Consider the following 12,271-nt stretch of genomic DNA (forward strand, 5'->3'; position numbering starts at 1 on the left):
ACCTTTTTAAGCTAACTGATAAGTATGTGCTTTGTCATTGTTGAAAGAAATATGGCGTTTGATAAGCTTCATTTGAATTTGATCTCGAGGAATAGACAAGCAATCATACAATATTCTAATGTTTCTTTTAACTAACCACGAAGAGAAACCAAAATGAACTGCGATGTATTAATCATTTCCCGCAACATGTATGCTGTCCTTATTTCTTTCTAGCGAGTACAAATAATGAAATAAATATAAACATGGTTTTTATTCTGAAATATAACCTCAGCGCTGAAACGTTTAGAAGATTGTTTGAATTCTTATTTGTTGTTTATAAGTTTTACAGAACTTTAAAACAAATCGACATAATTGCTTGACTATCCCCTCCCCCCCCCCCCCCCCCCGAGACCCTATTCACTGATCACCTTAGCCGTAGTTGGCACAACTTTTGGGAATTTTGGGTCCTTAATGATCTTCAACTTTATACTTGTTCTGCGATTAAACTTTATTTTTATCTGAGCGTCACTAATGAGTCTTATGTAGACTAAACGCCCATCTGGCTTATCAAAATATTAGCCTACTTATCCGGATAAGTATTTACACCACTGGGTTGATACCACTGCTGGTGGTGGACGTTTTGTCCCGAATGTTATCACCAGCCCAGTATTCTGCACTTCGGTATTGACATGAATATCAATTATATAGTATTTTTTATAGATTTACTGTTTTCAAAAGTATGAATTATTCAAAATACTAAGGATTTTCATATCCCATGCATATATTACCTTAGCCGTATTTGACACAACTTTTGGAATTTGGGGTCCTCGGTGTTCTTCACCTTTATATTTGTTCGGTTTTCAACCTTGTTTGATCCAAGCGTCACCGATGAGTTTTATATAGACGAAACGCGCGTCTGGCTTATTAAATTATAATCCTGGTACCTTTGATAACTATTTACTTAATGGATGAGCAAGTGCTTGAGATATTGCTAATTTTTACGCTGTTTTAAACTTTTTATTCAATAAATGTAATCTACCTCTAATCCATAAATAAAATCTTTAAAAAAGAATAGTCTATACATGCTACCAGTCTATTATTAATTGTAATCAACAATAAGAATCGAATTTTAGTATGCATAATTAAGCTATTTTTATTGCAACAATGTTTAAGACTGTATGAATCTTATCATTTTGTGATTGTTTACAGCATGTGTATTAATATGAAAAAAGGATATGCATCAATGAGACAATAGCAAAACAAATCCAAAAACAGGAAGACCACCTCTTATAAGGTTTGTATTTTGGAACAACCACATGCTTTGTTGGATGCTAGTAGTTTTGCATTTCAGTCATCCTTGTTTTAACTTCAGATATTGAAAATGGTTAAAAATTTCACAATACAGAATCTCACAATAATCATCCATTTATACCTGGAAAGCTTTTAACTTAGTGCTTTATAATGGTAAACTTATTTTATCTGTTGACAGGCATGACAAGCGTACTCTAACATCGACTTAAATCAATTAAATCGTCACCATTTTATTTGTTCGCAAATTCGCTTAAAATTTCAGGTTGTTGATTTTTTTTTTATATACTTTAGGATGAGTTCTAGTAACATTTTTGTTATTGCCATCGATTTTAGTACGACATACAGCGGATATGCATTCTCTAGCATCAGTCGGAAGGAACAAGTGTTTACTTATAGTTGGAAATAAGGAAACTCATATTCTCCGAAAACTCCTACAAGTATTTTGTTTACACCAGATACATACTTCGATTCCTTTGGCAAAGAGACAGAAGAAAAATATGCTAGGCTGTCACAGATTGGAGAAAATAGACATTGACACTTCTTCAAACGGTTTAAACTTACACTCTACAAAAATAATGTAAATAAACGACGTTTTCCTCAAACTATTTAATAGAATAATCATTAGTTTGTTTTTTTGTCTTGTTTGTCACATATCAGAAAATGTTACACTATCAATTTACATTCATGTAGTACTAAACGAGCTATTAAACCAGGTTTAACCCAACAAGTTTGACAGTATTGTATGTTTCAGGTGAGGAATATGACAGTTTTCGGAAAGTTTGATGTGTTTGAGCATATGATTTTGCCATTTGAATAGGGACTTTCCTACAGATTAGACGTGTCTATATTGCCGACTTCAACGACGAGTTCCCCCGGCCTTATGTTTTACATATTGCTTCAGTATCTTATTCATCTCTCACCTCTGATAAAAATAATGAAGAAGGATGTTCAAGAGGACAACTTGTCAATCAGCCAATGTCACCTCACCTAACCTCATTGTCATGCTAAAGAACATAATTATTTTTTGACGATTGAAGTCTGTTTCTAGATATTACAACTGTTTTGATATGTGGATTGATTTTGCAGCGTACATTTCTATCTGACATTATGTCATTAGACCTTGAACTACTTTATACCCAAGTGCTTAGATTATTAACATTTATTGCGAGGTAGTAAATGAAATATATAAACGTTGACAAGGCATTTTAGTATTTTAGAATAAACAAGAATGTGTCCAAAGTACACGGATGCCCCACTCGCACTATCATTTTGCATGTTCAATGGACTGTGAAATTGGGTAAAAAATCTAATTTGCATTAAAATGAGAAAGATCATACCATAGGGAACACGTGTTGTAAGTTTAAAGTTGATTGGACTTTCACTTTATCAAAAACTACCTTGAACAAAAAACTTTAACCCGAAATTTGCACTTTTATTTTCTAAGTTCAGTGGACCATGAAATTGATGTAAAAAGTATAATTTGACTTTAAAATTAGAAAGATCATATCATAAGCAACATGTGTTCTAAGTTTCAAGTTAATTGGACTTCACCTTCATCAAAAACTACCTTGACCAAAAACTTTAACCTTAAACTCGCACTTTCATTTTCTATGTTCAGTGGACTGTACAATTGGGGTCAAAAGTCTAATTTGGCTAAAAAATGAAAAAGATCATATCATAAGCAACATGTGTTCTAAGTTTCAAGTTGATTGGACTTCAGCTCCATCAAAAACTACCTTGACCAAAATCTTTAACCTGAAACTCGCACTTTTATTTTCTATGTTCAGTAGACCTTGAAATTGGGGTCAAAAGTCTAAATTGGCTTTAAAATTAGAAAGATCATATCATAAGCAACATGTGTACTAAGTTTCAAGTTGATTGGACTTCAGCTTCATCAAAAATTACCTTGACCAAAAACTTTAACCTGAAGCGGGACAGACTGACGGACGGACGGACGGACGAACGAACAGACGGAGGCACAGACCAGAAAACATAATGCCCCTCTACTATCGTAGGTGGGGCATAAACAATGATATAACGGAATATAACCTATACTCATGAAGATTTATATCTTTCAGAATTTAAACGAGAAGACAATGATTCCTGACTTTACCGGAAGACAAATGCTAGCTATTGAAGTGTTCAGTGGTGGAATAAGGTATTTGAAAGATCATTTATTTACTAATTTCAAGTCCCGTATTGATCATCTACGAGAAGGCGACATTCACTGGGTGCTATATGGGACGAAACGGCTAAAAAGTTTATGAGGTCATGTGCAGAAAAGGTAAAAAGCCATAATGTTAAGGGAAAACTATTTCCTTTATAACTTAAGTTTTACTTGAAATGGCTAAACGGTTTCAGAGGTCTTTGGCGAAACAGATAAGATAATTTTGAATTAAAAGCAACAACGCCTTTATGACGTTTATATAGTTTATCGCAACTAGCAAAATAAGTATAAGAAGTCATCTGCATTAAAGGTAAATAGTTATCCTTTGAGGGGAAAATTGTCTCGTTTATAATGTTATCACAGTTCACATAAGCTGGTTAGAAATTATTCAAGTTTAGTGTCGACTCAAAAACTATTTCTTCCACTAACATTTCTATTCTCTTAAACTAGGCTGGAATATCTGGAAAACAGTTGACTTTAGCGTTAGAACCAGAGTCAGCAATTTTATAATGCCAATTAGGGATACACAGATCTGGATTATCACCTATACCATCCGGACAAAAGTTCCTGCTTCTTGACTGTGGTGGTGAGTTTATCCAATAGACTATAATTGAAATACATTTGCAAAGAAAGTGGCGACAGTAATGTCAATACTGTAAACTCTAAAAATCGTCTTTCTGCTTATGATCAAATCTAATTCAGCGGTGTTTATAAATGAAACACTGAGTCTGAAAATGCTCATCTACAATTTTTTTCCAAATAATTCGATCTTATTTTATATTAACTGTGAAATTATATACTGGTGCTTAATTGTAGCCGGGTATCAGATATGGATACTAAAAATTTTATTAAGGTCAAGGTGCATGAAATTTAAATTCTCTGTTTAACAATAATATAACAAAAAAATACTTGATTTCTATTTACACATACCACTCTTCTCCATTTAAAGATTAATTGATAGAATTTGACAAGCTTTGTATGAATCCCACATTAAATTTTGTTGAATATTTCATATTTGACGTTTGAAACATCCAATTAGAGTTTTCAATAGTATAATCAGTAGAAGTACTTTCTTATCCGATAATACATGTAAGTGATTACATTTATGTATCAGTATTTGTCGACAAAATTATTCAACATAAAACATGAAAATGACAGTGACAGACTTCCAGATAATCAGACTGTTGACGTGTTGGAATTTCTATTTTTCTGTATATTCCGTCGCCGCTGTAGTGTTGACGGACGTAGAGACACGTACAGACTCCGGTAAACCATATTATCTTACCTCCTATACATTTCTAGGAATGTGATTGGTTAAAAGCGTCTTCGTGGAAACCGTGTATATTTAATATTAGGATAGTTGAGAGGCGGGGCTTATTTCATACACGGTTAGTAGTGGAGTTACGTCCCTTTATATTCCATATAAGGTAATAAGGAGGCGGGGCTTATTTCATACACGGTTAGTAGTGGTGTTACGTCCCTTTAGGAAAAAAAAAACAGTACTGAGAAAAAATCTTAAAGGTTTCAACAGACGGAGAAAGTGATGATAAAGTGAAATAAATTCATAAAACACATTTAAATCTAACAAGTTGTCATTGTTGGCATCTGTCTTTGGAGGATCAAAGTTTCCTAATCATGTTAATGCTAACTACATTGAAGACTTGCTCATTTTGATAGGTCACTAGTCTAAATTTTACACGTTAAGATAGTCGATAAGATAAATTCGTTACATAGTGTGCTAATTACGTAATACGGTATATATGGGGTCAGTAAATTCTATATGGAGATTCGAGTTTCGCTCTCACTCCATATGGAATTTACTGACCCCCATATATACACTATGTAACTAATAATACTTGCAGAAGTATACAACCATTCGAACGTATCTGCTGGTTCATTTTTGCTGAATGTTAAATATGAAAACAACACGTTGGAAAAAAAGATGTTTTTTTTATCTTGAATGCTACGGTTATTCGCCTTCCATTGGAATTTCAACCAATGACAACGAACTGGATCTTCCTTCTATGTATTGGATAACTTTACTACATAAATGTCTTCAAAGAAATTTCAATAATATAATCAGTAACAATTATTTATTTCAATTTGAGTGTGATTTCAGCTGCCCAGTTATGAATTTTTCATTAATACGTAGTATCTTTCCAGCATCGCCATACGGAGTATATATCTACAAGTTGATACGATGTTCTACGGCTTGTAGTTCCTATCATGATTTCTTTGATAGAGAAAAGATGTTCACAGGGTAGCTTTTATGCAAGAGTTCATAGTGGAGAAGTTGTTATCATTCCTTCGTTAGTTTTTGGATCCCCAGTTGGTTGACAGTTATGAAATATCTGTTTCACAAATGATAGCGGATATGTTTCTAATTTCTTTACTACAACTCACGTCCCCTTTCCCATAAGGTCACCTACCAAATTAGACGCATAATCTACACGTCGTCTGTTACATGTAGAGCAAACTCAGCTTTTCCTTGCGGAATACCTTAGATCACCCAAAGTGATTTGTAAGATTTGTGTTGCTAAGTCTTTACTTTTTTATGTTGTGTATTGTCTGTTGATTTTTTTTGCCAGGCCGTTGTCAGTTTGTTTTCGAATTTTGAATGTCCATCTGGTATCTTTAGCCTCTCTTTTACATTTAAAACAAACAGGTCAAATCAGACACTAGTGATTGAATTACTGAAGTGATGTTAAATAACTCGACATAGATGAGACGTTCGATGGAGATTTAAAGATTTCCAAAATTTGATAACAATAGTTACTAGTTAGTCATTTATTGTCAATTGCTCAATCTTACATTACAGAAAAAGCTTAGTAATATGATACTTACAGATAATATATTGTTTTCTTAGGTGGAACGGTTGACGTAACTGTTCATGAAGTACTTTGGTATATGTCATTCAAAGAAATACATAGAGCATCAGGAGGACCTTGGGGTGGAGTGAAAGTTGACGACGCTTTTCAGGAACATTTATTGGAATTGTTTGGTTTCGAGTTGATCGCTTTGCATGATATGTTGGTGGCTGGAAAACTAAGACTAGATTCAACGATAGTCACATCCTTTTTCGACAAGCCAGTACAGATATTTGTAATCATATTCAGGAAATACTATCGTCCTTGAGATGCCATGATATCAATACTATTATTCTCGTTGGAGGATATGCAGAAAGTAAAATACTACAAGAACAAATACAAAGTAATTTTTCACATTTATGAATCTTAACGCCTAAAAATCCTGCGTCAGCTGTCGTCGAAGGAGCTGTTGAATTCGGACAGTGTCCAGAGAAAATTCGTTTTCGAATGTCCCCTTATACCTATGGTATTACTACAGCTACGGACTTTCTGTCGATGAAGCACCCATATAGCAAACGCATAGAGATAATTGGAAAGATGTATTGCACGGAAATTTTTCATGTCCATGTAGTTCAAAATCAAGTTGTTGAAACTGGAACGCCAATATCAAATGAAACATATTCTCTTATTAATCCGAAACAAAACAGTATACCAATTATTCTTGCTATATCAGAATCTGCTAACCCGATGTTTGTTGACGATCCAGGAAATAGAGTCATTGGTAGTTTTTATATTCAAATACCAAATGAAGAGAGTGGATGCAAAAGAGATGTAGAGGTTAAGATGATTTTTACTAGAACAGAACTAACAATTGAAGCAAGAAACGGTCACACAATGAAATCTTATGCCTCATCATTTAGATTGCATTAGTAGCAGCTGTTTATACAAGAAAATGAAAAATATCAATATTATTATATATTTTGAATTTGACGTAACCAAACTGCTTTTTTGCAATACCAATGTCAGCAGGATACATTTCACACTATCTTAGGTTTGTTCCCGACATGTTTTGTTTACCGAAAGAGTTTCTTTATCATGTGTGTTTCTGTATACCGAAAAGAATGATTTTACGCAATTACATATATGTAACATGTTTTTTTCAAAAATTAAAGCATCAGTAAAACTATCTGTCAGTAGCTGCATGTACTCTCAGATTTGTGCTTTGTGACGATTTTGTTGTTTTGTTGTATAGCTTCCCTGCCATGTCCGATCTGTGTTTTTCATAGATGTTTTCTGCATTGTATCGATCTGATGAGTTAAGTCCTTTTCAAAAGATTTTCATAGTTTGATCTTTTGTTGTGCTGCAACTTCACTGTTCCAAGTTTGGGGATGGGTTGAGCTTTGCTAGAAATGTTTAAATCTACAACATGTTTTATATGCCTGACCCAAGTCGAGAGCCTGTAATGTTTTTTTGTTTGAAGCTTGTTGCAGTATATCATATCTATTTTTCGTTTATGTTTTGTAAGCTAGATAAAATTAGTTACAGGTATTTCGTTCAGTAACATTGGTACCGAGGTTAACACAGGCCCAGTAGTCATTCCTATAGTACTGCTATAAAATACCAGACGACGTTATTGAAACATAAGGTTTTGCAGAGCATTTGTAATGAAAAAGTAGATCTCTATCTCTTGCATAACTCTTCTCTGCTGTCCAAGTTTGTCTTCCATTTTTTCCGGGACTTCAACGTAAGTATTAGACTTTTGGACATTCACATTTTTTAATCTAAATAATCTCTGAAGTGACATACATTGTTGAAATGCGAATCTGTTGCATAAAAATTGGAACCGTTAATATAAGTGTAACGTTTTTGGAAATGTGAATCACACAGTTTATTTCTATAAAAAAAGGAAAGAACACTTAAAAGGACTACAAAGAATACAAAATGCAAATAAAATAAAAACCCATACGATTAAAAAGAGAGTTGTGTCAGGTCAATATCAAATAAGAATAAATCAATACTTTTGTTGTCACATACCACATTGCATATCATTGGTTGAAATATAAAAAAAAGAATCAATTCAATACCAAGTATTGTAGTCGACATCAAAGATGGGGGCCAATTGTTATGAACATTAATGTCTTAAATCTAAATAAGTAATTATTTAGATACATTTTGTGTTTATTGAATCAACTGCCACTTACACTAGCATACACAATGCAAGTATAGTATATTAATCATTCCATCTATAACAAGAAAGAATAAGGGACAAGTTCACCAAAATAAACTTAATCTCAGGGTCATTTTAAATTGTATTCAAATCTCCTCTCTAATGTCTTTTGCATAGAATATCATTTGAAAGTTTTTAAAATTTAACCCAATTGTAGATTAGAGCTGCAGCCCATGTAGATTTTGAAAGTATTCACCACACAGAATGGTAACTGTATTCCTTATCAAAAACAAAACTGTTTTAAAAGTGGACATATGTTTTGTCTTCTGATACAAATTAGATGATATATATCAATGGAAAATCAATTGTAAAAGGGTTGCCTTTCCTAGCCTTACATATTAGTTTTGTTGTCAATTATGAAGACCCATTAGTTACTTTTGGTTGAATTCCGCTAGGTTATTGGCTCTTTGATATGTTTCCCGTTTCGATTCTTTGTTTTATATATAGTTCTATAAATATCTATACAAGTCTAAATTGAAAACGTTCAATATATATATTCATATAAGCTTTATTTGTGTGAAGCCAATATGGAAGAGTGGTCTAGTGCGTCGGATACAGTGCAGGCGATTTGATGTCACGATATACTCAGTAGCATGAGTTCGAACCCCGGCGAGGGAATAACAAACAATTTGTGAAAGCAAATTTACAGATCTAACATTGTTGGGTTGATGTTTAGACGAGTTGTATTTACAGAATGTACACAGCCATGTATCACCGTCACTGCTGGTGATCCGATGGATAAATATGTTATAGATTTGTCACTGACTCATAATAATAATGATAATAAATTCTTTATTTAACGAAGGTAACTCATTTAACATACAATTGTTAATCTCACACAAGGCCTTCAGACATTTAAATGAATAATTCATATAACAATCAATGCATATAGAACAATAATCAATAGATATGTACACAATTACAAATATATATATACACAAGCATGAAAACAGACTGTAGAACTAGCATGGCAAGAATGTCCTAAAAAAGTTTGTCTACTCATTTTGTTTTATGATAAAGAGATTAGCACATTTCTATGGAACGCCGGAACTGTCTTATAGTGTAAATATTTAATGTGTTCTGTTGCTTTGTCTTTACCACCTGTCGTTTCTTCTTTATGTTATGTGCAAATGTCTGTATTTCATGGCACGGCATCTCTGTGTTATGTCAAATTAGTTATTTGTTTGGTCAAACAGTAGTATGTTTTGTCATTGCTAAAGTTTGTTGTGTACAATAGGCCTTACATCATGCTTTTACTTCTATATATTCTGTGAATACTTCGAAACTTTATGATCAACCACCTTTACATTCTCTCCTATTTCATCTATGTTCTGTCTTTTTTTCTTTTACGTAAGTCAGTTAAAAATTGCGTTCTGTCTCAAATGTGATTGTTATGCCGAATGTTCTAAAGGTTTTGTTTTGATACACCTTTGTTCTATATAAACCTCATGATATTATAATCTTTTTGTTATGTTGTGTTAATACATATGTCTCTCCAGTGAAAAACACAACACATCATGGTATAGTTTCTATGCATTTTCCCGAACAATTGATACTCTCTGTGAGCATTCATTGCGTCATGTGCAAATGCCTTTTACATTATGTGCAAACAACTTATACGTTTTGTACAAACCTAGTTTACCTTATGGGCAAACATCGTTTCTATATGTGCAAACATCGTTTACTCTATGTGCAAACATAGTTTACCTAATGCGCAAACACATATTACGTTATGTGCAAATACCTATTAAGTTATGTATAACAACTACATCATTATGTGCAAACGTTATTACTTTATGTGCAAATACCGCTTACATTATGTGCAAACACCGATAACGCTTTGTGCAAATACCTATTACATTATGTACAAACATCTATTACGTTAGGTGCAAACTCCTATTACGTTATGTGCAAACACCTATTACGTTCTGGTAAACGCTTTTTTGACACAGATTAAAACAAAACGCATCGGTGATATACACTTTGAAAATTAAGAAAATTATAAGGTTTAGCTTTCTAAAAAGCTCTGAACTACTTCGCTGTATTCTTTTTCAAGGTAATATCCATTAGATGCTGAATGTGAACTGAAGGTAATATATGTGCATCGGGTTGTTGATTTAGTATTGGAAATGTAGTATTTTTATATATTGATTAATATAAAAATGTTATATAAATATTAAGTTTTTTGTTCTACTTAAAGGGTGTGTTATACATCCATTCTTTTTATATTTTGTTCACTTTACTTGTTGAAAATTAAAATATTTACAAATATATAGACACGATTCTCGAGGTGTGTCTCTCTGGAGGTGTGCCTAGATTGACAAAAGTCATAAAATACATTTAATGCATTTTTGAAAACATTGTACAGGAACATCTTTTAGCAAACAAATCGTGCATATTGCAGACAAGATAGCAATGCAAATAAAGACGTATTAATGATTGATATTTCAATTTTCAATTTCAGTGTGTAATATATGTATAATAAAACGACCATGAATTAATAACATTTGATCTGAAATGCAATACACATTATTAAATTTCCGACATTTGATTGCTTTTAAAATATCCTCAGAGTAGACCAGTCTGTAATTATTTATCTCATTTAAGCCAATAGTTGTTGCTGAATATCAGCCACATCATGAAGCAAACAAACAGAATTTATATGTGACAAGTAATTATTTCAAGACGGCGTGTATGTCGACTGAAACTAAAAGCTCTGCCCTGTTATTCGAAGCAAAAAGAAAGCTACATGTAAAAAAAAAAAAAAATTGCAACCTCATTTCTTAACGGAAAATGTGAACGGAAAATAAATTGATATAAAAAAAGAAGACGTGGTATTATTGTCAATGAGACAACTCTCCACAAGAGACCAAAATGACGCAGAAATTTTAAAACAACTTTAGGTCACCGTAGGGCCTTCAACAATGAGCAAAGCCCATACTGCATCGTCAACAATAAAAGGCACCGAAAAGATTATGTAAAACAATTCAAACGAGAGCACTAACGGCCTTATTTATGTAATGTTCTCTTTCATCTGCACCAAGCGGGTCATTTCATAGGTCGCCATATCTTGCATACATAATCATAACATATGATTTTGGAAGGCGCCGAATTACATTTATGAATCATAGACTTTTGACAAGGTCAACACATTATATATGCGTCTATTCAGATTATTTTGACCGAGGACGAAGATAGTTTCCTGCCACTTGTATTTGTTTTTTGAATTAGCAGGGAATTTTGGCAAAATGAGTCCAGAGACGCCTCTTAATCAAACTGCTTACAGAACCAACAAACGCAGCTCCATCATTTAAAAAAATTTCTGGTTCCGTCACTGGTCATTGAATGAGAAAACAAAAAGAGAAAAAAAATTAGGTCTGTGTTTTTGTTTATCTAAAGATATCTTAATGAACAACTTCTCTATTCATTTTACATCAAATGACCGTGAGGGCATTCATGTGTCTTGCTGTCGCCTAAATTTCTATTACGTAACCTTCGCTTTGAGATTGTAACCGATCTGTAAACATGATAATTAAGAAATAATTCATGGGGGCTTGAATATATCGTGATTTTACCACGGGTTGGCCCTTTATGACAAATATTTTACCCCTGAGCGATAGCGAGGGGTAAAATATCGGCATAAAGGGACAACCCGTGGTAAAATCTAGATATATTCAAGCCCCCATGAATTATTTCGATTCTGATAGGACACATACGGCAATTCTTTTGGATCGAAGCGCTCTAGGTGTAGGCAAATATTTGCCGTTCCCATAAATAAA

At 33.2% G+C, this 12,271-nt stretch overlaps 1 protein-coding gene and 1 long non-coding RNA gene across 2 annotated transcripts in view; both read left to right on the top strand.

The window, feature by feature from the left end:
* Window positions 1-12,271, top strand: part of LOC139493330 (heat shock 70 kDa protein 12B-like) — a 144,208-nt gene that overhangs the window by 29,238 nt on the left and 102,699 nt on the right. The gene's annotated exons all lie outside the window — the stretch shown is intronic.
* Window positions 1,580-7,452, top strand: LOC139493332 (uncharacterized). Its single transcript, XR_011656979.1, has 4 exons — window positions 1,580-1,867; window positions 3,369-3,574; window positions 3,908-4,043; window positions 6,324-7,452. It is a non-coding gene; the product is annotated as an uncharacterized lncRNA (long non-coding RNA).

The sequence above is a fragment of the Mytilus edulis genome, chromosome 10 (assembly GCF_963676685.1).
Source record: "Mytilus edulis chromosome 10, xbMytEdul2.2, whole genome shotgun sequence".
NCBI lineage: Eukaryota > Metazoa > Mollusca > Bivalvia > Mytilida > Mytilidae > Mytilus > Mytilus edulis.